Source organism: Eriocheir sinensis, chromosome 40 (genome assembly GCF_024679095.1).
Source record: "Eriocheir sinensis breed Jianghai 21 chromosome 40, ASM2467909v1, whole genome shotgun sequence".
NCBI classification, from domain to species: domain Eukaryota; kingdom Metazoa; phylum Arthropoda; class Malacostraca; order Decapoda; family Varunidae; genus Eriocheir; species Eriocheir sinensis.
The window spans coordinates 9,188,384-9,213,258 of NC_066548.1; the positions used below are offsets into that span (position 1 = coordinate 9,188,384).

Sequence of the window (24,875 nt, forward strand, 5' to 3'; positions counted from 1 at the left end):
GTGGTGGTGGTGGTGGTGTCAGGCGGTCCACATAGTACATCTGCATCAGCCCTCTTCTTCTGCTTCCCTCCCCTCAATTTTACCTCCCCTACCCTCTATTTTACCTCCCCTTTCCCCATTTTATCTCCACTTTTCCCCTTTTACGTCCTTATTTCCTCTTTTTTTCCTCCCTACTTTTCTTTTCTTCCCACCTCTCACTCCCTTTTACCTCCCATTCGTCTCTTCCCTCCCTTTCTCCCTCTCATGCTTTTCATTTTCTCTCACGTCCCTTTCTCCCTTTCCTCTTCCTCTCTCCCTGACCTCCTTTCTTTACCTGCCTTTGTCCCTTAAATACTTCCTCTCTCTCCCATCTCCTCCCTTTATTCTCCCCACTAACCTCCCTTACTCTTTGTTATTCTCCCTCCCCATCTCTTTCCACAATAACCTCCCTTTTATTTCTCCCTCATCCCTTTTTAGTTCCCCTGCCACTTCCTCCCTTCTACTCCCATCTTTCCTCCCTTAATTCTCCCCACTAACCTCTCTAATTCCTCTCCGTTTTCCCTCCCCACCCCAAACCTCCCCTTCAGGCCTCCCCCACGTCCTTGCTCCCCTTCGCCTTCCGTCTCCCGCCCTGCAGTCGTAAAGGGGATGTGGCTAATGGCTGCCAGACCTCTGACACCCATTGTCCCGCGCCTCATAGCCATCCCGCCGGCGTGTGGAGTCCTGCGAGGTGTTAAATGCGGCCTCAGATGACGAAGGGCGGCGCGGCGGGGCGTGGGAGGCTGCTGGAGGCGACGACGAAGGAGTAGGAGTAGGAAGAGGAGGAGGAAGGGAAGGGGAAGGAGGTGGTAGAGTATTGATGGTCTTTTAGGAGTATTCGTATATGTGTGTGTGTGTGTGTGTGTGTGTGTGTGTGTGTGTGTGTGTGTTGTTGGGTTTAGTGAATGATTTAATGAGATAAGAGGAGGTTAGTTTAGTGATTTAGTGTGTTGGTTGTGGTTGGTTGGTGTTGGTGTTGTTGTATTGATGGTGATGATGGTGGAGGCGGTGTTTTTTCTAATGTAGTGTGTTTGCTCTTCAGTGTTTCTAATTTATATTGTTCGTGTGTGTTATGTTATTTATTTTTTTTTCTTTCATTCTTTCTTTCCCTCCTTTTCTGTCTTTCTTCATTCGGTTGTCGTTAAGTCTTGGTGAAAAAAAAATAGAAAGCAGGGTTGGAAAAAAATCATATATATATATATATATATATATATATATATATATATATATATATATATATATATATATATATATATATATATATATATATATATATATATATATATATATATATATATATATATATATATATATATATATATATATATATATATATATATATATATATATATATATATATATATATATATATATATATATATATATATATATATTATTTACTATTTGTTTATTTATTTTATTTATTTATTTTTTTTTTTTTTTGCTTTAATCCTTGTTTGTTTCCAATGACTATTTGGTTCAGTATTATGAGGCCATTTTCTTGTATTAAACTTGGCCAATGTTAAATGAAACCATAGTTAAATATACATTACCCAAGATGAGTTTTTCACATAAAAATCATAAGTAGGACTAATCGTTTATATTCTATGCTTTTGAATATTTTTCTTGTAAGAGATGGAAATGATTCACTGGTGAATGACTTGCTACAGGACCAGCACAGGATCAGTACAGGACAAGTACGTACACTTGATTCTTTTCCTGTACAACTGGTTCACATGTTCTTTCTTCTTCCATATATATATATATATATATATATATATATATATATAGATATATATATATATATATATATATATATATATATATATATATATATATATATATATATATATATATATATAATTTAAATCATTAGATATTTTACTCTTGATATAAAACTTAAATCGTTTTAAACATAGTATATTTAACTTTGATTTAAATCATGATTTTTTTTTACTCTGATTTAAATCGATTTAAATTACCTGATTTAAATCATTTGATTTAAGTCAAAACAACCCTGGAAGAATGGATGTTAAGTTTGTGTTGCCAGGTGTTGATGTGTGTTGTTTGTGCTGTGTGTGTTTGTATAATATTGTCATGCATTTAATTATAAGGAGTCTGGCTTCGTTGAATGCTAATTAAGTGTGGGTAATGATGTTTGATTATAGCCTCGATGGGGTGCTGATTGTGCGTGTATGTGTGTGTGTGTGTTGTTGTTTTCCATAAGAGTGTGTTGGCCGATGTTTTTATAATGCTGCTGTTTTTTATCGTTGTGGTGTTAGCTCTCGGTAAAGAGTTCGGTAATTGATGTTATTTCGGTGTGTGTTGTTCTATGGGGTGTTGGCGGGGTTGGCAGTCAGGCTTTATCGTTATATGTGTGTGTGTTGCTGCTGGAAGGTTTGTTTATGGTCATTGGCTGGCTTACGGGTGACCTTGTTTAGTTTGTTTACGCAATGGGGACGTAAATGAACGGGGAAATAATCTTATGTACTGTATTGTTTTTCTTGTGTTTTGTAATGAAAAATGTAGTTAGTCTTGCCTTGCGTTTTCTTGTGTATTGTATGTAATGAAAAATGCTCTTGCTGTTAAAGGGTTTGTTTACGATCATGGGCTGGCCTCGGTGCTGTTGTTTGTTTTGTTTATGCTTGAGAACGTAAAAGAAAGGGAATCATGTTTTTAGTCTGGTGTTCTGTTTTCTTGCTAACTAATACAATCACAACAACAGCAATAGAACAGCAACCACCTCCACCACCACAGCAACACAACAACTACAATCATAACACATCACCACCACAAGAACAAATCCCCTACCACTACAATCACAACATAACCACCCTCACTATAGCAACACAATCGACACCACCACCAACAACAACACTGAGACTATCACCACTGTTAGTATCATACATATGTGGTGGCGATGTTGTTACTTCTGAGGGTTGTTTGTGATCATGGTCTGGTTTACGGTGACCTTGTTTAGTGTGTTAGGCTTTGGACACGTTAAAAAAGTGAATGTTCTTAATTTTGTGATATGGTTTTCTCTTGTTTTGTGTGTAATGACAAGTGAAAGGAATGGTTTTGCTGTTGGAAGGTTTGCTTACGATCATGGGCTGACTTACGACTGACCTTGTTTATTTTTTTGGACTTTGGGAACGTAAAAACGGAAAATATGTTGTTGATCTTGTGTTCTGTTTTCTTGTGTATTATAACGACAAGCATTAAGGTATTGTTGAAGGGTTTGTTTTTTATCATGGTCTGACTGAAAAAAAAGGGAACTATATTGTTAATCGTGTTTTCTGTTTTTCTAATGTTTTGTGTATAATAACTAGTGACAGGCATGAAACTGAAGTAACAATATTTATTCAGCCAGACAATGATCATTACTAAAGCCAAGTTCACATAGTCTACATATGCTTCTCTTCCTCTACTCAGGTGCAAGTTTGGGTCCGCCTCGAGATTTGCCACTCGTCCTCTGATTAGCACTCTAGGAGGAGCCGCAGCAACAAGCAGTGGAGGAGGAAGGAGAGGGTGAGTACCTAACGATGATTAATTTATGATCTTGTCCTTTGAGTTTGTGAAGCTTCTTATAGTTATTTCCACGTGTGTCTTGTATGATTTAAAGTGTTTAATTTGCTTCTTCATATGACTGCCGTGTGTGTGTCAAATGCGGCTTTTTGTGACATCATATTGTATTTTGTCCATTACCATTATGAGAGTCAGGGTCATGTTAAGTATTTTTTTTTTCCTGAGGGACACTCGATTCGCAGTATTACCACCACCATAGACGTTGTATTCTTATCCCCGGTCCGTCAGCTCCACAACTTAACCTGCTTCACGAGGTGGTTGTAGGGGGCGTCGAGGCAGCTCCGGCACTGACTCAATCATTCTCTTTTCGGCATCTTCTTTGTTTGCCATCTTCTTTGTTTCTCTTAAAGGTTTAGTGGGGTTAAGTTATTGGGGGTTAAGTTAGTGGGGGTTGAGTTAGTGAGGGTTAAGTTAGTGGGGGTTGAGTTAGTGGGGGTTAAGTTAGTGAGGGTTAAGTTAGTGGGGGTTAAGTTAGTGGGGGTTAAGTTAGTGGGGGGTTAAGTTAGTGGGGGGTTAAGTTAGTGGGGTTTAAGTTAGTGGGGGGTTAAGTTAGTGGGGTTTAAGTTAGTGGGGGGTTAAGTTAGTGGGGGGTTAAGTTAGTGGGGTTTAAGTTAGTGGGGTTTAAGTTAGTGGGGTTAGTGAGGGGTTAAGTTAATGTGGGTTAAGTTAGTGGGGGTTAAGCTAGTGAGGGGTTAAGTTAGTGGGGGTTAAGTTAGTGGGGGTTAAGTTAGTGAGGGTTAAGTTAGTGGGGGTTAAGTTAGTAAGGGTTAAGTTAGTGGGGGTTAAGTTAGTGGGGGTTAAGTTAGTGGGGGTTAAGTTAGTGTGGGGTAACTTAGTGGGGGTTAAGTTAGTAGGATTACGTTATTAGGGTTAAGTTAGTGGGGGTTAAGTTAGTGGGGGTTAAGTTAGTGGGGGTTAAGTTAGTAAGGGTTAAGTTAATGGGGCTAAGTTAGTGGGGCTTATAAGTTAGTGAGGGTTAATTTAGTGGGGGTTAAGTTAATGCGGGTTAAGTTAGTGGGGGTTAAGTTAGTGAGGGTTAAGTTAGTGGGGGTTAAGTTAGTGGGGGTTAAGTTAGTGGGGGTTAAGTTAGTGGGGGTTAAGTTAGTGGGGGTTAAGTTAGTGGGGGTTAAGCTAGTGGGGGTTAAGTTAGTGGGGGTTAAGTTAGTGGGGGCTAAGTTAGTGGGGGTTAAGTTAGTGGGGGCTAAGTTAGTGGGGGTTAAGTTAGTGGGGATTAATGGGAGCAACGACTAGCGGGCGTTTTTATTTTACTCTTAAAACTTCTATACACAAAACCTTTATTTACTATCCTTATTCTTTCATACCCTATACTTTAATTCTTTTTATGCTATATATTATTACTCTCCTTTGCTCTGTCTCCTTCGATGAAAAAAAAACCGTATTATCTGGTGGCGTTTCTTTGCTTTGACCAGATGACCCTTTGCTCTCTTAGCTTACCTGCAACTCTCTCTAAGCAGATATCTCCCTTAGCGTTTATATCCCCTTGTATACAGTAACCGGGATAAATGATGCTAATAATGATGATGATAACTACTCTCGTCCAGTGGAAAGGGACTACACTATCGGTTATCAAGGCAAGGTGTCCCCCGTAATAGGTTCTTCATAGCTTAATAATGATGATGAGTACCCTTGCCCAAATAAAAGGAGCTTCATTATCAGCTATCAAGGCCAGGGGTTCTCGTAATAGGTTAAAGATAGGGTAATAGTAGTTAATAATAGGTTAGTAATAGGGTAGTGACAACGATAACTACCCTTGCCAATTAAAAAGGAGACTCATTATCATTTAGCAAGCCAGGTGTCCCCATGATATGTTAAAATAGGTAAATAATAGGTTAATGATAGGTTACTAATAGGTAGATACTAGGTCAATATTGATGATGACTAACTTTGCCCAGTAAAAGAAAAAAAAGACCTATCAATTACCATGCTCAGGTGTCCCCGTAAAAGGTATCGGTGCTGAGTAAGTGGCTTAAGTTTGTGTCTCAGGTGGACAGGTGTCAACAACAGGTGCCTCATCATCAGGTATCCCTTGTGTCATGTCAAAGTCTCGTTGCCGTGTTGTGGTCGGGTCAACTTGGCCTCTCGAGAACGGCTGATAAAGAGGATAGATTAAATGAGGTGTTCTTTCTTCCCTTTCCTTTCCCTCTCATTCCTTTACCTCCTCTTCTCATCCTTTCCCTTCCCTTCCCTTCCCTTCCCGTCCCTCTCTTCCCTTCCCTTTCTTTTCTCCTCTCTTTCACTTTCATTCACTTCCCCTTTTTTTCATTATCTTGCTTTCTATTTCTTTACTTACTGTTCCCTGCCCATCCTTCCCACTCTTCTTTATCCCTTCCTTCCTCTCTTTTCTTTCCGTTCTTATGCCTCCCGTTTCTTTCCCCTTCTCCCCTCTTTCCCGTTTCCTGCTGCCTAATATTCCCTGTTTTGTTTTTTTTCATTTTTCCTCCACTCACCTTCTCTTACTCCGTATACATTATTATAATTACCTTTTTTTGACATATTTTCCTATACCGCATGCTTTCTAAATATCCCCAGTTACCTTTCCTATATTTAATTTCCTTCACTTAATTCCCTCCACTACCGTTTTTCTCACTTTGCCGCTCTTTAATAACCGGCATCATATACAGTTAAATATTCGCCGTGAGTAAATATATATTTTTTTTTCTGTAGCCTTGTATCACGCTTGATTGTCATTCCTGGTAATCTTCTTTTCTAGGATTTATTATTCTATCCTCTTAATCGCTCCACTTCCTCCTCCTCCTGACCTTGCTCACCCTCACAGCAATATTGTAACTGCATCAAGCTATCGCGCCTTCACCAGGGTCCAGAGAAAATTCTCTGGACCCTGGCATTCACCACACCCTCGGAGATCTTTCCTTCCTTCACGAGCAAGTGGCGGAGAGCAAGAAAAGGTGGGAAGCGATGGCGGTCACCAGAATCCTTGCATTTAGCCAGACAAGCGCACGAAAAGGAGCTGGATGCGGGATCGGGGAACATTTACTCATCTATTTTTGACCTGAGCGCTGTCTTTGAGTCCTCACTCGCTAAGAACTAAGAACAGGCTTGCGGGGAAAAGACACGCGGGCTCCTTTGTGAGTGCGCGAAGTCCTCCAGCAATGACTGTGGTTTGTGTTGTCGAGATGAGCGGAGTGACTCTTGGCCTTTCCCGTGGCTCCCAGGGCTGAGGCGTCTCTTGATATGCCTGTGGCCCAGCCAGGAGGAGGCGCCGTGGCCACAGGTTGGTAAATTAATATTCTGCGTCACCCCGGCGCTCCCTAATCAGTATACAGCCAGCCAGCCTGCCTCCACTCCCGCCTGTCTCCGTCTGTATATCTGTGCGCCTTACCTTGCCCCGCCTCCCTCTCCACCTCCTCCACCGCTTTGCTTCCCTTGCTCTCTCTCTCTCTCACCCTGATTCATTCTCTCTCTACTTGTTTCATTCTCTCTCTCTCTCTCTCTCTCTCTCTCTCTCTCTCTCTCTCTCTCTCTCTCTCTCTCTCTCTCTCTCTCTCTCTCTCTCTCTCTCTCTCTCTCTCTCTCTCTCTCTCTCTCTCTTTTTTTGTGTGTGTGTGTGCGCGCGTCATAAAATATTGGTAACCTCTATTGCATAATTTCAATTACATGAGTTGCATCGCTACTTCCGTCTCGCGTCGACCCAACCACCACCACAACTAACACACTCACAGCAACAATAACATAACAACAACCTCCACCACCACCACAATACAACTAACGCAATCACAACAACAGCAACAGAGCAACAACCACCACCACCACCACCACCACAACACAACTAACACACTCACCACAACAGAAACAGAATAACAATCTCCACCACCAGAACAACAACTAATACAATCACGACAACAGCAATAGAACAGCAACCACCTCCACCACCACAGCAACACAGCCACTACAATCATCACAACACATCACCACCTCAAGAACAAATCCCCTACCACTACAATCACACCACAACCACCATCACTATAGCAAGACAATCAACACAACCACCACCAGCAACACTGAGACTATCACCACTGTTGTTATCTATCATCACCATCACCACCACTAACACCTTCACCACCATCATCATCTGTAACAGCGAAAACATTGACAAAATAACAAGATAGGCTTCCCAAAACAATTCGAATGACGCAACCACTATTACTACCACTACCACCACCATCATTATCATTATTATCATCATCACTACTATCATATCAGAGTGAATGATTGAAGTGATGACAACGTTAATCACTATCGCAACGTAACTACGACAATAAACATCACTACTACCATATCAGTGTGAATGATTGAAGTTATGACAACGTTAATCACTATCACAACGTAAATACGACAATAAACATCATCATCACCACAATCACCAGGAATCGCTAATCGGTGTAACGTTGTAGATCAAGAATAGTCACCACCACCATCACCACCACCACATACAAGAAAACAAAAACACCACTACCATATGGCATTTTCACCACCCACCACCATCACTATTACTGGCCTTATCATCACCACACACACCACCACACACCACCACACATCACCCTCAAAACACACACCACACCACAATCACCACCACCATCAGAATAAACGAATAACAACGTGGACTGCTAGCTAACAATCACCACCACCACCACCACCACCACAATGACCCCACTTCTCCCCTTCCCCTTCCCCTCTACTCCCCTCCAACGCCGTGTTCTGATTGGTCCTCCCCTGCTGCCATGGGAGTCTAATCACGCTACTCTTGATTGGTGGGCAGTGATACGTAAGGCGTTGATTGGCTGGGAGGGGCAGGTGACTCGCCCGCCGCCACCACCCCGCCATCGACCCTCATGCACAGGTGGAGGCTTCCGCTCACCTGATTGGCCAGTTCCGTTTCGTGACTAGCGATTATCTTCTCTTTTTTTTCTCCCTCTCTCTCTCTCTCCATGGCGTGTGGGAACCTTTTTATTCTCGTCTTTTTTTCTTCTCCGCCCCGCCGATAGTTGTTTGAAGATGGCGGCGAGCGTCTTAGGATGGAGGATAGAGGAGGAGGAAGAGGTGAAGGTAGTGGAGGTGTTAAAAGTGGAGGTGAAGAAGGAAAATATATATAAAGAGAAGGAGGAGGAGGAATGAAATGATAATGAGCAGGAAGAGGAGGAGGAAAGAGAGATATGGAAAAGGAGCGTATGTAGGAGAAAGAGAAGAAGGAGAAGGAAGAGAACTTGAAGGAAGACGAAGAAGAAAGAAAACGAAGAATGAAGAGAAGGAGAGAAGGAGGAGCAAGAGGAAGTGGGGTAGTTAAAAGTGGAGGTGGAGAAGGAAAATGAAGAGGAGGAGGTGGAGGAAGGTGGGAGGTAGACCAGTTAGAAGTGGAAGTGAAGAAGGAATAGAAAGTGGAGGAAGAGGAGGGATATGGAGAGAAGAATGTGAAGGAGGAGGAGAGAGCGTTTAAAGGAAGTAGAGGAGGAGAACATGAAGGAAGACGAAGAAAAAAGAAAACGAAGAATTAAATGGAAAAGGAAAAGTAGGGAAAGCTCTTCACAATTTCCGTCTGTAGAGGAAATATGAACCTTAATTGAATTGATGGAAATGATGATTAGAAATACGTGTTTAATGATAAAGAACATCATGTCAATCAAGTTTTCATTTTATTTTATTTCATCACTTGTTTGCTAACCTTCGTACACCAACGTCGCTTCATTTACGGGAAAAAAATTATAGTGTATTGACCCGCCGAGCTAAGTAAACAGCGCTATTGAATCTATTGTTATTTTCTACTCGTTTAAATGTCATCATAGCTGCTCACTGCCACCCTTCCTTCCCCCATCCACCACCACCACCACCACCGCCGCCGCCGCCACCACAAGGGCCGGAGTATTTGTATTCTGTATACGCGTGTTCGGATGCATTCGAATACAGCACAAAGTTATGTATTGACATTCGAATCCAAAGCTGTAAAAAAACAACAAAGTATTGCACTCACACGCGAACGCTGGCGATGAAATATACGTGTCCAGGACGCGCGGTGGGGGAGTGTGGATACCGTGCTGGTACGCCTAATGACGAGGGTGAGGAGGGCTAGGAGGGTGATGATGATTGGGAGGGTGATGGTGCTGATGAGCAGAATAGATGATAACAGTAATATACATTCGTCGCTACGGGTATTATTACAATTATTATTATTATTATTATTATTATTATTATTATTATTATTATTATTATTATTATTATTATTATTATTATTATTATTATTATTATTATTATTATTATTATTATTATTATTATTATTATTATTATTATTATTATTATTATTTTTATTATTATTATTATTATTATTATTATTATTATTATTATTATTATTATTATTATTATTATTATAATTATTATTATTATTATTATTATTATTATTATTATTATTATTATTATTATTATTATTATTATTATTATTATTATTATCATTATCATTATCATTATTATTATTATTATTATTATTATTATTATTATTATTATTATTATTATTATTATTATTATTATTATTATTATTATTATTATTATTATTATTATTATTACTACTACTACTACTACTACTACTACTACTATATCATTTATTATTTTAATATTAACAACAGCAACATGAAAAGCAATGTTAATTATAGTCAGTGTCGTAATAGATAATATTAAAAAATAATAATAGTAATGATAATAATATAACCATTAATAGCAATAGCAGCGCCATCACCACCATCACACAGTGGCCGCACAACAGGCAGCCTCGCATCCCTTCCCCACATTTGTAGGTACAACAAAAACATTTCCATTGTTTGTATTATTCCTCGTCTGCTAAAACCTTATTCTTAAAAATGAAACAAAATTGCATTATCTAAATTAAAACCGGATGATATAAATTCAAGGTTTTATGCAACTAATTACGGGAATTATTATTATCATCATTTTCTCTCCACGTATTTGTTAGCATCGGGCGGGCGTGGGAGTCCTGGCGCGGCAGGTGTGTGAGGCCGCACACCTGCACGCCGCAAGACAACGCGGGTGTGGGGGTCTGGGGGGGAGGGGGTTAGCGTCCACACGTGGTGTCTTGCTCTTCCTACACACGTTCCCTTTTCTTTCATAACTGAGACAAAGAATCAAGGCAGCCATAATGAGCGCCACGCACGCCAGCCGCCGGCCGCCCCGCATTGTTGGCGGCGAGGCTGCCCCGCGCGAGGGACTCTTCTGGGAAGGCCACTGTTCCGCTGATGGAATGTTGCCGGCGCGGCGTCAATTTCGCGGAAACAAAGAAATCCTGCCGTAAAATTATGAAAGATCACGAGTAACTGTCGGTGTAGCCTGACCCCGACACACCGCCCTCGCCGCCAAGTCTTCGCCGTCACCACCATCACCACCACACTCACCACCACGCACGATCACACACCACCACACCAGCCTCGCCGCCAAACCTCCACTGTCACTACCACACATCATCACACTCACCACCACACGCATCACCACACTCACCACCACACGCATCACCACACTCATTACACGCATCACTCACCACACTCACTACCACACTTCACCACACACACCACCATGTCAGAGGAAGTGAGTGGAGGTGACGGAGCGTTCGCCTGGCACGGATTAATTAGGCGATTAACTTGGTTGTCTAAAATGAAAACCCACTGTTAACCTTTCCGATCTGTCGCTCATGTAGAAGGGGGCGGGGGGGGTGGGCAGTGTTTTGGAGTCCGTCATGCAGTCATCCTAGGCGCACTAATGTCACGATGCTTGTTAGATTCAGGGAGCCTCTTGCCGTGAAACTGAAATCCGTACCAGACTTTTTCTTCATTAACCAGACCAGAAGGACCAAACCAAAAGTACAAACATAATAATTCCTCCATATCTTACTCGTACGAGGAAGAAAGTAGATGTTAAAGAAGAGAAATATTACTGGCCCTCATTATTCCATTTCTCATATACGGAATAAATGCAAAAGAGAAAATAAGAAAGACATGTTGCTCGTACGAAGAAGAAAATAGAAGTTATAGAAAAGAAATATTGCAAATTCTCATTATTCCATTTCTCATATACAGAAGAAATGGAAAAAAAAAGATTTGTTGCTCTTACGATTAAGCATATAGTAGCAGTTACCAAAAAAACATATATTATTAACTTTTCTTGTTCCTTTTTTCATGTACAGAACTGACGCAAAAATAAAGAAAAAAAAGAAGCGTGTGTATATTGCTAATAGTTCCCGTAAAAAATAATTGTTCTGGAGGAATTCAGATCTATTAAAAGCCAGTTTATTGCGGAAGTGACAGATTTGATTTTGGAACACAATTTATTTCTGCATTAATTAACAAGTGTGAGTAAAAATAAATCACCCTTGCCATCACCACCACCACGACCACCACCAACAACAACAACACGACCACTACCACTATTACTACACCACTACCACCACCATCACTACATTCCCTTTACACACACACACACACACACACACACACACACACACACACATAGACAACCACACAGGTATATAAGTCAATCAGAATGAATGATCCATTAGGGCCGCGCCACACCTGGGCCAAGAGATCAAGGTACACGGCGAACTTTTAATTAGAGATGCAGGTGTATGTGGTCGAAGAGAGAGAGAAAAAGAGGAAGAGACGAAGGAAATGGAAGAGAAAGTACAGTTAGTGTGGTGGGTGGGAAGGCTGGACTGGAGGAGGAGGAGGAGGGGGAAGATTTGTGAGGAAAAGGGTCAGTTTGTGAGTGAATGGGAGATAAGGGTTTGTTTATAAGGAGAGAGAGAGAGAGAGAGTTATGGTGTGGAGGGGACGAGAAGTGTGTTATGATGTAAAGAGAACAGATGAACGAAAAGGAATGATCTGCTGGTTCCCTTAAAATACAATAGATAAATAAAACTAAATGGTGAACATATTAGTGTCAAGGGACGGAACACCACAAGTATTTTTTTTCAGCCATTAGAAGTGACCTGTTTAAGAGATCGTACGTTTCGTTAAAAAAAAAAGAGATATATAATTCTTCACATTTTAACACCAATCTCTCTCTCTTATCTCTTCCTTACATTTGGTTTGCTGTTTTCTATGCTGTTTTTTATCTCTCTGATTACTTCGCTTACCCCTTTTTCCCAGCTCCGGCACCCCGTTTTCTTTCTAGTAGAGTATTAACATTCCTGGTATACACACCCTGCACACTTAATCATCTTTGTTATCTGTTCCTTGCTCTCGGTTTGCTCTTATCTCTAATGTTCATCCCCTCCCAATTATTTCTACCTCTCTGATTTTATTACGTTTCCCCCTCTTTTCAGCCTCAGCACTACGTTTTCTTTCCGTAGAGTATTCATAGTCTTCGTGCACACCGTTTCTTATATTTGGTTTGCTCCTTGGTGTTCTTCCCTTCCGAGTTATTCCTATCACTCATTTTTATTACGGTTACGCTTTTAACCCCGCGTCAGCACAACGTTTTCTTTTCTAGGGTATTCACAGTCTTCGTTCACCCCTGTTTCTTACACTTAGTTTGCTCTTATCACTAGTGTTCTTCCTAAATATTTATATCACTCATTTTTATTACGGTTGCCCTTTTTCCATCCTCAGCAACCCGTTTTCTTTAACAGTCTTAGTCCACACACCCTGCTACGCCCTGTCCCTTTCATCGCCCTCCCCTTGGTCGCCGTCCGTTCCCTTCTTTTATTCGCCTTCCCTCCCGCCGCCCGCCGTGACAGCCGCTGACGGGCATCACTCGCCTTACAAACATGTCCTGGGGCGCCGCGCTGACTGGAAACAATGAACAGCTCTGTGATGAATATGAATGTCTAAGATCGATGCCTCCCACCCCCTGCCTGCCGCCCCCCCACCACCACTACCCCTACAGCCCTCCCTCTGCTCGGCTGCACGCGTAATTCCTTTTTTTATTACTCTCTCTCTCTCTCTCTCTCTCTCTCTCTCTCTCTCTCTCTCTCTCTCTCTCTCTCTCTCTCTCTCTCTCTCTCTCTCTCTCTCTCTCTCTCTCTCTCTCTCTCTCTCTCTCTCTCTCTCTGTGTGTGTGTGTGTGTGTGTGTGTGTGTGTGTGTGTGTGTGTGTGTGTGTGTGTGTGTGTGTGTGTGTGTATATATATATATATATATATATATATATATATATATATATATATATATATATATAGAGAGAGAGAGAGAGAGAGAGAGAGAGAGAGAGAGAGAGAGAGAGAGAGAGAGAGAGAGAGAGAGAGAGAGAGAGAGAGAGAGAGAGAGAGAGAGAGAGAGCAAGTAAACGGGAGTATAAGCATAGTGAACACGGGGTGAGCAAGTACATATACTTGGATTCAAGCACAATACAGTAGTACTTGTCCTTGTACTCACGTCCAACTACAGAATTAAATACTTATAAGTGAACTTCAGTTTAGATATCGTGATCTACTTGTACTCAACTACAAATTTATGTACTGATAATAAATAAATATATATATATATATATATATATATATATATATATATATATATATATATATATATATATATATATATATATATATATATATATATATATATATATATATATATATATATATATAAACACACACACACACACACACACACACACACACACACACACACACACACACACGTGTGAACACCTGTGTTCCCGCTGCCTGGCGGAGGATAAAATACACGGAGTTACAGTGTTCCCTTATTTTTCGTGCCGTATGCATACATATTCTTTTTCGGAGCATGAGTGGGATTGGAATATATTTTTAGTTTATTTTGTTTCTTTTTTTACGATGGTGGCGAGGATTTGCGTGGGGTCAGCGCCACCTCACCTGACGCAGGGAGTGGACCAAGTGCCGCTGCCGCCGGACACTGGCACCAGTGCCCCCGCCCGTAAGGCCGCCGCTGCCCTGGCTGCCGCGGGACTCTGAACCGCACGGCCTCGCGCGCCACGGGGGGAGGAGATGGACAATTGCAGAATATCAAATCAGTTTTACTTCATCTGAATTTTATTTCTCGCCGAAGGAAAGGGAGGGCTGAGACGACCCTGCCCGCGCCCTCCCTCCACTCCCATTTTGTGCGGGCCCCACCTCGCCGGCCGCTGCTGCTTATGGCCTCCAGTGTTGGTGTGTGTTTGGTTGTTGCACTCACGGCCTGGCTGAAGGAGCAGCCGCGGTCAAGAAGGAGATTTTTTCGAACCCAACCTTTTTGCTTAAAGAAAATGGATTGATAGAAAACAGGGTTTCTTAATCCAATATTCTATATTCATAGAACGTATAATGTGTTCTATATTCATGGGAACGTATCATCCGGTGATTATGTATGCTCAAAGAGGTAACATGGCAGCTCGAGTGGTAATGGCGTTCTTTTTTTGGTATTGTCATTAAAGTATAGTGTTCTGTCAATGGTGACTATATTTGTATAGCAAACACATATGATGGAAGCACGTAATACACAATTTATATATAAATATATGTATATGATTACATACTGTTATATCATTTAACATAATCTCTGTTCATTTGACGGTTGAAGGGTGTGCGAAAGGGAATGAGGGGGAAACTACGGTGCTGGGCTGCCTTGTACGAGCGAGTCGCTTACAGCTATCAGGGGATGGAGCTGCAGCATTTGTGTTGTCGTGGTTAGCTCCTTTTCCATTGTCTAACCTCCATAGTGAACAGACAAGTGTCAGTCATCACTCGGGTCACGAACACACGTGGTCCTCTCCTTGTTGTGGCCTCACCTTCCATGCAGCAGATCCGGTTGCACAATCCCCGGATGTCTTCAGCTGCAGACTTTTAATATTTGAGCAGTTGGCGAGGCGGGCGTGTCCGGGATCCCACATTATGCTGATGGGGATTATTCGCTTCCCTCTGCGTCACTAAGAGGCCTCCTCCATTAGTTAACAATACCAGGAAGGAAAAGTTCTTGGAATAATTTCTCGTTCATGCTCCAGTTTGGTCGTCCCCCGAGTTTCTCCCCGTCAAGGCCGCAGAGTCCCCCGAGGCGTAAGTTTTTCAGAACACCTTTGTCCTCTGTGTTCTCTGGGGAGGACTAACACGGACTGCACGATGACGACGAATAGTGCTTTTTTAAGGAAGCAGTTTGTTTGACTCTACTTCCTTTCACCTGAAAATTCAAGAGTTACATGATTTTTAGGGAGAAACGAATCTTTTGCTTTGATTTTCCGCTTTCATCAATCAATGCATCAGATCCATCGTGTTGTAGTGCGGAGTCGTCACTGTCACGGCTACGCACGATGGACACAGCGTTGCCTGGTCTTGGGTGGCGGCCAGGGGAAGAGAGAACAGCTTTGCAATATCAATGAAAAGTTGTTGAAAGCTGCGGTGCCGCCATGATCCTCGGGACGCCAAGAGTCCTGACTGTTGTATGGCATTCCGATAACTGCCATTCCTCGTAGCCGGAAGAGGACTGGTGGGCCTGGAAAGGGAATTGGAATCGACAGGATCACAACAGCAACTATCGGCCTGTTGCAGTGGTCAGTCCGCTGCTGATGCTTGCTGCCGCCTACCTGCTGAACTAACGGACAGACAGGTGGAAAGCAATACACAGACATTTTGCATCATCGTTCTTGCCCATTTATGTGCAGTTTGTTTCGTGGCTTTTGTTTCCAAGGCAGGTCAAGATTAGGATGTAGATTAAGCTGAAGTCAAGAGTATTTAGTGGTTCTTTTGTTTCCAAGGCAAGTCAAGTTAAGGATGTAGATTAAGCTGAAGTCAAGAGTATTTAGTGGTTCTTTTGTTTCTTCGTCTCTTCGAACCAGAAGGCAGCGTAGTATTGCTAACACTTTGGGTGAAGACTGTTCTGTTTAGCAATATAAAAGAGTAATGAAGACTCAAGGTTGATGCAAGACGATGGCATACAGACAGACAACGAAAAATAATAATATTTCGCGGAGTCCAGCAGCAAAAAGCAGAAACAAAAATAATGATAATAATAAAACATAAAATGACGATGGAAAATATAAACAGTGAAACAATATGCAAACCACAGACGCGAAAAATGAAATAAACCGCAAATATAAATGAAATATCGAGAAGAAAATGAAATAAATCGAAAAAAATAGAAAAGAAAATGAGATAAATCGCAGCGACCAACACCAACAGAAAAGCCTAAAACTGGAAAAAAATAATGTTAAAAAAAATATAAGCAATGAAAAAAGAGAGAAGAAAACAACAACAACAATCTTTCCAGCCACAATGTATACCTCGGCCCCAAGAGAAGCTCAGGTCTGGTCCAGGTACATAACACACACACACACACACACACACACACACACACACACAGGTAAAGGTAGTCAGTCTGGTCGCGTTTAACATTCACCTGAGAGGGAAGCGTAGCGGATGAATTCTGACGAGGAGGAGGAGGAGGAGGAGGAGGAAGAGGCTGTGGTTTGGGACCGAAGGGAGTTGTGTCTCGTGTTGTCTCGGTTTGTTGTTTGTCTGAATACGAAACCAGTGGAGGTAAGAAAAAAAATTAAAGAATAAAAAATAGGAGCAAACGATTGAGAGCAGCAGAAAAATATAAAGGAACGCGTATGTATTGGAAGAATGAAAGGAAGGAAGGAAAGAAGGAAGGAAGGAAGAAAGGAAGGAAGGAAGGAAGTAGGTAAAAAGAGAGATGGAAAAATGAGACAAAAGAGAGGTGAAAGGAGAGAGGTATAACAGAATAAGGAATGAAAGGGAATAAAAGGAAGGTAGGAAGGAAGCAAGGAAAACGAGGAAGAAAGGAAGGGAGAAAAATAAGTATGAGGAGAAAGGATTTTGGTTCGTAGTTTCCTTTGAGATAAACAGTGATGAAAAGGGAATGGCATAAAACAAAACAAAGAATAAGAAACAAAAATCAAAGGAAATTGACAGAAAATAAAGGAAAGAAAGAAAGAAAACTTAGAAAAAAGATATTGTGATTTTAATTTTTATTGTTATTTAAATGATAAAAAAAATGGACTGAAAAGGAAGGAGAAAGTAATGACGAACCAAGAAACGAAAAGTAAAGAATGGAAAGAAAGAAAGGAAGGAAGGAAGGAAGAAAAGAAACAAAAAAAGCAAAGAAAAGAGGAGAAAAATATATTGTACTTTGATTTCTAGTAAGTCAGTGATGAAAAAAAAAAGTGAACTAAAAAGGAGGGAGGGAGAAAGAGAAGACGAGGATTAAAGGAGAACAGTGCAATAAGGAAGTAATGTTTATAATGTGGTGGTGGTGGTGGTGACGTTAGTGGTGGTGGTGGTGGTGGCTGTGGTGGTGGTGGTGGTAAGGATGATGGGTAAAGAAAGGTAAAGTGACAGGGTAAAGGGCGGTGGCAAAGGGTAGGGTAAGGTTATAAGGTTAGATAAAGTATGTAAGGTTGCCGTGTAAGGAGGAAGCTGGCGGACGTGGATAGCGGGGAGCAGGGAGGGGGGGGGGAGAGGAGCTGAGGAGGATATAAGAGGAGGGGGATGTGAGGGGACTCGGGAAGAGGAGGAGGTGGAGAAAGGTTAGGTGAGGTAAAGTGTAAGGTATGCATGTGGGGAGGGAGGAAGAGGGAGGAGAAGGAGGCAGTGGAGAAGGAGGAGGCAGTGGAGGAGCAGGAACAGAAGGAGGAGGAGAAGGAGGAGGAGAAAGAAATGAAGAAGAAGATGATGAAGAAGAAGAAGTAAAACAAAGAAGAAACAAACGGGAAAAGAAAAAGAAAAGGTATAAGAAAAGAGAAGAGACATATACAAGAAGAAAATTAAAAGCAATGTGAAAATAACAGGAATAATTAATTAGAAAAAATAAAAAAGTAACAAGAAGAAAATTAAGAAAAAGAAAAAAAAAGAAAAAAAGGATGAAATTACAAAAAAATAAATCAGAAATAACAAAAGAGGTCCTAAACGTAGTACAGAAACATTAGGTGATAAAGTAAAACGTGGAGAGAGCGAGAGGGAGAGAGAGAAGGTAAAGAGGAATAGATGGGGGGGGAGGGAGAGAGACCGAGGGAGAGAGAGGGCGGGAGAGGAAGGGGGCGGCAAGGAAGTAAAGAGGAGTAGAGAGGGCGTGAGAGAGAGAGAGAGGGACAGAGGGAGCGAGAGTAAGGGGAGGAAGGGGCGAGAGGAAGGCGGCGGCAGGGGCGGTCAGCGGTGTGCTTCACATTAATTATCGCGCTCGCCCTCGCTTCCTCCAAATGCTTTTAGTCACCCACCGTAAACTGGCCGCCCCCTGAGTTATGGTGGGCAGCGAGCAGCGCGCCGCCCCCCCCGCTGACGCCTCGCCCACGCTGACTAATAAGTAGTAACCGTGATTATTAGACCGCGGAGGCCACTCGAGTGCACCGGGTCCTCCTGGTCTTGCTCTGTGGTCTTTATAGCCTTGTCTCGCTGTGTCTTTGTCTCTGTTAGTATGGCCGCCTTTATTTGTCTGTGTTTGCTTTCTGGCATTTATTTCCTCTGTGTGTCTCTGCTTGTATGCATGTTTTTGTCTGTGTCTATTCTTTCTTTCATCCATAGTCTTTTGATTTAACAAAGACCTCAGGAAGGAAATATCACTCGAACGTTAACATGAATATCCTTTGCCCGGAAGTACCAAACGATGCCTTGAGCCAGGTGATGAACAGAATGTGTATCATCAAGGGAATGGTCACTTCAAGGAGTAATTACATGGTGACTCAAGGTAAATAATTATAATCGTTCAAGTAGTACGCATGGGACTCATTAATAACAAAATCCAAGAGGTAGCAAGTTTCGCCCACCACGACACCCCAAAGACAACCGCGTGATAGATGACAGGTTCACTTCGAGTTGGCAAGACAAACCTTTCGTTCGGCTCTGGTTCCAACTCGGATAATAAAAAAACAGGCATCAATTTAGATAATGAGCCTGATTTGTTTAACCACAATGGCTGATAATCAAGTTGGTAATGTTGATTTTCGTAATGATAACGTTTGTTAATAACGCATCAACAATTATTAATCCGGAAATGATGATCACGAACGTGTTAGTGAACAATGAATTAATATTGAACAGACAGCAAAGGGTTTGGCGATGACCACTGACTGCATCTGAATGCTCTTAATTCATGCAATGAATGCAAAGAAATATCCCGTCCAAGTTGCATAATTAATTCAAAGCTTTATAAATACTTAAAGCCTTGTTATTTTCCATTCAAGGGCTATTTTAAAACCTCCGGTCATCGCGATGGTGAGCAGGGCGTTAATCAAAGGTATAACATAATATAAAGAATTACCTCGAACATCAAACACTGATTACAGATTAGCTGCAAGGATTTGAACATAAAAGGTCATTGTCGTCTAGTTTATTAACCTTTTACAATAATCTCATTTACATTAATAATATATGTAAATAATCGGCCATTGTGTATCCACTACTATTTTCGAAATTATGTTAATGATACTGCAGTCATCCCTTGATATACGCGGCATTACGAGCCTCAGCGCCGGAAGAGTACGAACTCCGTTCAAGAGTCCAATCCCCCGCCCTGAACGCTGCACGCCGTGTATCAGCCTGCCAGCACCGCATGTACTGAGCTGAAGTATGAATATATAGCACAAGGCAAACCACAAGGTACAAAATAAGGCAAGCAGCATCGCGAAGATACAACACCTCTGTAAGCCTCTTCTGCTGGCTGAGAGACACGCCCCCAAGGGCTCCCGCTGCCGGGGTTCCACATGGTGAGGGACGACGTGGAGGGAAGGCCACGCTTACTGCCGTCAGTGAAACTCAAACTTTCCGCCGCGCTCGATTCCTTGTATCGTTGGGCAATTATGATAAGCTTTTCCACTAATACACAAAACCGCAAACGTTAAGTGTGAAAAACGAGAAGCGACTAATAGTATCGGTATATAATAATAATAATAATAATAATAATAATAATAATAATAATAATAATAATAATAATAATAATAATAATTATAAAAACAAATATATTATTACTATTATTATTATCTTTATTCAATAATTAATAGAATGATTATCTTTTGATCAACACCGCCGCCAAGGGCGAGGAGGGTGTGTTCCTCGCAGTTTGTTTGTCTGTTGGTGTATTTGTTTGCTTCTCTTTCTAAAGGGAATTGCGCAAAAAAAAAAAAAAAAAAAAAAAACCGGACTAATAGAGTCTCGATATTCGCGTGAGAACATCCTCATGTGATTATCTCAAACTGAACACACTGTAGGAAAATTGAATAAAAACCTACTGAATGATGCCACATGAATAAATAAAACGATACTTATGGCTGCAATAGGGAAACAAAAAAATACCAGTGTTTTGAGAGCACGGCGAGCGTAGAAGCCCCCATTCCTTTCCCGACCCCTTAGTGGTGAGGCGGGAGACAGTGAGAGTAATTGTAATAGTAGTAGTAGTAGTAGCAGTAGTAGTAGTAGTAGTAGTAGTAGTAGCAGTAGTAGTAGTAGTAGTAGTAGTAGTAGTAGTATCATCATCGTCGCTCCCCGCTCACTCACGCCCCGCATCGCCACAGTCAGGTAATGGACAAAACACCTCCCCCCATACTGGCACGTGACTCCTCCTCCTCCTCCTCTTCCTCCTCCTCCTCCTCCTCCTCCTCCTCCTTCTCCTCCTCCTCCGCGGATTCTCTCCCTCCGCCGCACCACTTCCCAAACCCATTCCGGCTATTTTGAGTTCCTCCTACTTACACTTCTCCCGCTGAGTGGTTTTCCAATACTCCTCACCTCTTAATTAGTTGTCATTTGCTCCCCACGATCATTTTCATCTCCCCAGGCGTCACTTAAGCCCCCCGGATCCCTCCCCACTCCCCGCCCCTCTCATCCCCCCGACCTCGTAGCCTCGAAAGATTCCAACTGTTCTCCTTTCGTCCTTTTTATTACCCCCTTAAATTTCTTCTCGTCTCCCACTACCGCTCAGAATCGCGGCAATCCCCTGCTCATCTATCTCTCCCGACCCTTCTCTCCTGTCTCCCTGTCTCCCCGAGCGTGTCTACCTGGCTCCGTAGATTTCTTACCTCTGTGCCTGTCTCTCATCCCTCTCCCGCTTACCTCCCATTACCTCCTCCCTCCCCGACAAGTCCCTCATTTGCTTAAGCGTTACCTACCTTCACACCCTCTTCCCCTCCCTCTCCCTCCCTCCTCCTCCCTCTATCTCTCACCTTCCCTTCACCCTTCCCTCACACCTGTACGCAAGGCTTCACGCACCTACCTTCCAGTACTCCGTTGAGGGTCTTTTTTTACCTTAGCGTGACGTAAAGCGAACGGAGTGTGAAATGAAGGGACCGTAAAGTAAAGGGCCCGTTGTGGAGTGGAGTGATTTTAAAGGGATCATAGAGTTAAGTGATCGTAGGGAGGAGGGATCGTAGAGTGAAGGGGTCGTAGGGTGGTCGTAGAAGGGGATGATGATGATGATGATGATGGTGATGATATAGATGGTTTCGTTCTTGTTATAAATACATCTTTCTTTTTTTATCATTATCTTCTTCCTCTTCTTTTCTCTCATCAGTCTTCTTCTTTCTACTCCTCTCGTGTTTTTATTCTCCTTCCTTCCCACCTTCCTCTTCGTTTTCGTCTCTTCCTTTATCTCTTCTTCATCTCTCATCTCGTATTTTGTATCCTTCTTTATTCCCCTTTCTTTTCTTTCTCTATATTCATCTCATATTCTTTCTACTTATCGTATTTTCTCTTCCTTCCCCTTTTTTTCCTTTTCCTCCTCCTCCTACTCTTCCTCTAATGCTTCATCACCATTACCACCACCACCACCATCATCATCATCATCATCATACTAAGAGATCGTAGAGTGAAGGGATCGTAGAGTAAAGGTAATGTAGGGTTAAGGGAACGTAGGGTAAATGCATCGCAGGGAAAAGGGATCGTAAGGGGAAGGGATCGTATAGAGATGCAAGACGCGTGTGTAGGAAGAGAAAAAAACACCGCTGCTGGAGGTGAACGCAGCGCAATGCAAACACGGTACACAGTGTAGCCACCACAGCAAACACCCTTGCAACACACGCACACACACACACACACACGCGGGGAGAGAACAAAGTGAGCAGCAAAATGTGTGTATTAAGTTCACACACACACACACACACACACACACACAGGAGAGGCGCGGCGATGCAGAAGACGAAGCAAGCGGAGAGGACGGACGGGCAGGCAGCGGTTGGCATGACGACGACGGGGAAGGCACAGCTTGTTCTAGCGTCACGTTAGCGTCATTATTATTAGTGGTGGTGGTGGTGGTGATGCTTTTGTTCTGGTTGTGAATGCTGCTATTTCTTCTTTTATCATTCTCTTGTTCTTCCTCTTTTTTTTCTTTCATTTCCTTTTCTTCTTTCTGCTGATGTCGTAATTTTTTCCTCTCCCATTCGTTTCCTTCTCTTCTTTCATCGTTTTTTTTTGGCTCATCTCGTATCATTTCTAGTTCCTCATTCCCCTTCTTTTTATCCTCTTCTGTTATCTCCCTGTTTCTACTATTTTCATATTCTTTCTCTCATTTTCTTCTTTTCTTTCTCTTCCTCCTCTTCCTCTTCCTTCTGTGTATCATTCTCCTCCTCCTCCTCATCATCATCATCACCTTCATCGTACTTTTTCTCCTCCTCTTCTTTTTCTTCTCCTCCTTTTCCTCCTCTTCTCTCTCATCATCATCATCATCACCTTCATCGTACTTTTTCTCCTCCTCTTCTTTTTCTTCTCCTCCTTTTCTTCCTCTCATCATCATCATCATCATCACCTTCATCGTACTTTTTATCCTCCTTTTCTTTTTCTTCTCCTCCTTTTCCTCCTCTCTCATCATCATCATCACCTTCATCGTACTTTTTCTCCTCCTCTTCTTTTTCTTTTCCTCCTTTTCCTCCTCTCTCATCATCATCATCATCATCATCATCATCATCATCATCATTGCCGCAAGGAAGCTCATTATGCAAAAGAACAAAAGAACAACAGCAGGGCGATGATGTAGCAAGAACAAGAGAGCGTAGACAACAAACAAACAAACAAACAACAACAACACCAACAATAGCAGCGGCAGCAACAGCAATCTTCACCACCTTCACAATCATTACCTGAGCACAATTTTCTCTCCTTCTCTCCCTCCTCTCCTCCCTCTTTCCTCCCTCTCCTCCTCCTAACCCTCCCTTCCTCCTACCCCTTATCACACGCACTCATTCCCAAGCCTCTCCTCACGCACACACACACACACACACACACACACACACACACACACACACACACACATACGCACTTCGCCTCACGCACTCACACACTCCTCAGGGCAAGATGGGATGTTGGCACGCACCGCTCATATCATCTTCATCTAGGAACGGTCGTCGCCACCTCCTCCTCCTCCTCCTCCTCATTCCTTTCCTCACCCCCACCACCTTCTCTCGACTCGACCTCTCTCTCTCTCCTCTCTCTATTGTGGTATAAAAGAATAGGGGTGATTCTCTCTCTCTCTCTCTCTCTCTCTCTCTCTCTCTCTCTCTCTCTCTCTCTCTCTCTCTCTCTCTCTCTCTCTCTCTCTCTCTCTCTCTCTCTCTCTCTCTCTCTCTCTCTCTCTCTCTCTCTCTCTCTCTCTCTCTCTCTCTCTCTCTCTCTCTCTCGTACCGTTTTTCTTCCTTGTTTTTGATAGAATTAGATTTTTGTTTTATTTTCCACTTCAGAATCACAATAGTCATCAAGTTTGTCATCTTCGTCATTAAGAAGCATAAGATCGCCTTCATCATCATCATCATCATCATCATGGAGTACCGTTGATGTTCGTAGACAAGGGCAAGAAGGAGCTTTGTTTACACTCACTTCTGTTTACGCTTCTGAAAACCTTACGCCTTTGTTTGCTTTGCTTCCTCTTACTCTTCCTCCTTCTCCTCTTCTTCCTCCTCCTCCTCATCTTCCTCCTCCTCCTCATCAGCATCTCCAGCATCTTGTACTCGTCTCCTCTCCGCTCTTATTTACTCTCACGCTCTTTCTCCTTCTCGTTCATCTTATCCTGCTCCTCTTTTCCTCTCCTTCTCCCTCCTCCTTCTCCTGCCCACCTCCTCCCTCCCATTCTCCCTCCTCCTCGTGTGTGTGTTTATGCCTTCCGCTTCCCGTTTTCTCTCTGTCTACGTCTCATCTCGATTTCTTTTCTCATTTCCTCATTTTCTTTCATTTCCTTACCTGCTTTCTCTCTTTCATACTCCCTCATGTCCTCTCTCTATTTTCGTGTTCTTTTTTTTGTGTGTGTGTCATTCCTTCTCGTTTCTCGCCTCATATTATTCTCTTTATTACTACACGTTATTTTTTTC

At 42.3% G+C, this 24,875-nt stretch overlaps 1 long non-coding RNA gene across 1 annotated transcript in view; it reads left to right on the forward strand.

The window, feature by feature from the left end:
- Positions 1-3,449: 3,449 nt before the first annotated feature.
- The window catches only part of LOC127009331 (uncharacterized), a 90,425-nt gene continuing 68,999 nt past the window's right edge, over positions 3,450-24,875 (forward strand). Inside the window, exon 1 of the long non-coding RNA XR_007761848.1 lies at positions 3,450-3,546. This is a non-coding gene — a long non-coding RNA (uncharacterized LOC127009331). The remainder of the gene's footprint in view (positions 3,547-24,875) is intronic.